General features: G+C 48.9%; 1 pseudogene; it reads left to right on the forward strand.

Moving 5' to 3' along the window:
- The first annotated feature begins 1,907 nt into the window (after positions 1-1,907).
- Positions 1,908-2,025, forward strand: LOC126472166 (5S ribosomal RNA; annotated as a pseudogene).
- Positions 2,026-2,343: the final 318 nt, after the last annotated feature.

The raw sequence follows: 2,343 nt of genomic DNA on the forward strand, positions 1-2,343 counted from the left end.
AATACATTGATGAGCCAAAACACTATGACATTTTGCTTAATAGCGTGTTTATCCATCAATGTTCCATTGTAGTACAGAGCTAATCTACGTAGCGTGGGTTCTATAAGGCCTTGGTGGGTTTCCTTACGTATGTAGCAGCATATGTCTAGGTACAGGTCCTGCAGATCCCGTAAATTACCACCTGGTAGATTGTGGACGAATCTGGCGCCTGATGGAGTCCAAGATGTGGTCCACAGGGTTCACATCAGCGAATAAGGTGAACAATAAATCAGCGTCCGTTCGCTATCATGCTCCTCAGACAACTAGGGTACCGCATGACCGCTGCGGTCGCAGGTTAAATCCTGACTCGGGCATGGATGTGTGTGATGTCCTTAGGTTAGTTAGGTTTAAGTAGTTCTAAGTTCTAGGGGACTGATGACCTTAGATGTTAAGTCCCATAGTACCCAGAGCCATTCGAACCATTTTTTTAGAATCCTGATTCTGGCATGGATGTCCATCACTGTCGGGGAATAAATCAAGATGAAGGGATGCAGGTGGTCCGTAATTGTGATCACGTAGTCAACTACTAACATGGTGCCTTTGATCACTACCACAGGTCCCATAGAAGCCCAGGTGACTCTCCCTCAGACCATAATGTTGCTCACCATCTGCTTTCGTCCCTTGGGCGGCGCATGTATCGAGTAGCCGCTCGCCTGAATGATGGCGCTCAGGAGACGACCATCGACCCAGCGCAACAAGCAGTATGGCTGATTCGTCCGACCTGTCTACACGTTTCCACTGGTCCATTTGCCAATTTAGATGATTCAGTGCCCACTATAATCGTTATTGGCGATGTCGTTAGGTCAATATGGGGAAAGTATTTCCGGGCGACAAGGAATGTCGGTCGCCAGCACGAATCCGCCTGCATATATCATAATTACACTACCACGCAAACATTGGGGTTACACTCGTCTGATGTGAGACGTTCCCGGGGGTGGCGGGCGGGGGGGGGGGGGGGGGGGGGGGGGAGAGGGGGTGACCACTGGAGGCCGAACCGCACAATAACCCTAGGTTCGGTGTGGAGCTGTGGTGGGATGAGTGGACTGCTGTAGCCAATTGTGAGGTTGTGTGCCCCTGCGGGCTGCGGCGGGACGAAGCCTCTCCATAGATTCTTGGTCTCCGGTTCCATACAATACAATACAATGGGGAATGCAGGAGTCATCTGCTGCTTGCCCTCATGTTCAACTGAATGCGCTGAACGGTGTACTGCGAAACACTTTTGCCTGAACTAGAGGTCTACCCAGTCGTCCTAAATCAAGTTGTAGCTTATCCTGCGTTCCAAAGTGGAGAAGTCCCTGACCTGAACATTCTGTGTTGAGGTGTGGACGTTCGACTCCTTCCGTCTTACGTGTGGTTTCACAAGCTGCTAACGGCCTACTAGCTTCGCTGTTTCCTAGATGATCTCTAACTTGTCAAAGTTCTTTACGTCAATTGATTTCCCAATTAGCGGCCCGTATTGTCGCTAGAATGAGTCCTAATTCGTCTCGCTTCAGCTTACATACTTATTACATTACGTGTAAGCAACACCATCATGCGGCATTAGTTCTCGTGGAGGCCCATGGTCATAATGGTTGGCCCATCTGTTTTTCAAGGAAGCATGAAGTTAGCTGCTAGTGGGCGTGTACTTTTCATTAATCTGTTGCCAGACTATCCTCAAACAGTGTCGTATATACATAATGTTAGGCATATAAGTGCACATATTCCTAGTGATGACTGTGGACAGTATAGTGAACAACACTACAACAGTATTTACTTCTTATGTAGACTAATAATTATAGCCATTACCAGTATAATGGTTTTAGGGTGCTTAGTACCTCGAAGTACACATGCCAAAAGCAAGTAATTAATGTTTGTTTTCCCATGACAACGCCAACGTCCTTGCCGTAGTGGTAACACCGGTTCCCGTCAGATCACCGAAGTTAAGCGCTGTCGGGCTTGGCTAGCACCTGGATGGATGACCATCCGGTCTGCCGAGCGCTGTTGGCAAGTAGGGTGCACTCAGCAGTTGGGAGGCAAATTGAGGAGCTACTTGATCGAGAAGTAGCTGCTCCGGTCTCGTAAACTGACATACGGCTGGGAGAGCGGTGTGCTGACCTCATGCCCCTCCATATCCGATCCAGTGATGCCTGTGGGCTGAGGATGACACGGCCGCCGGTCGGTACCATTGGGCCTTCATGGCCTTTTCGAGCGCAATTTAGTTTAGTTTTCCCTGAGCAGCAGGTGAGGTACTCAAGTATGTATACTTGAACACAAGACGGATTCACTATACTGACAGACGTAGTCAATTTGTGGCACAATTACGAC

This window comes from Schistocerca serialis, chromosome 3, assembly GCF_023864345.2.
Source record: "Schistocerca serialis cubense isolate TAMUIC-IGC-003099 chromosome 3, iqSchSeri2.2, whole genome shotgun sequence".
NCBI classification, from domain to species: domain Eukaryota; kingdom Metazoa; phylum Arthropoda; class Insecta; order Orthoptera; family Acrididae; genus Schistocerca; species Schistocerca serialis.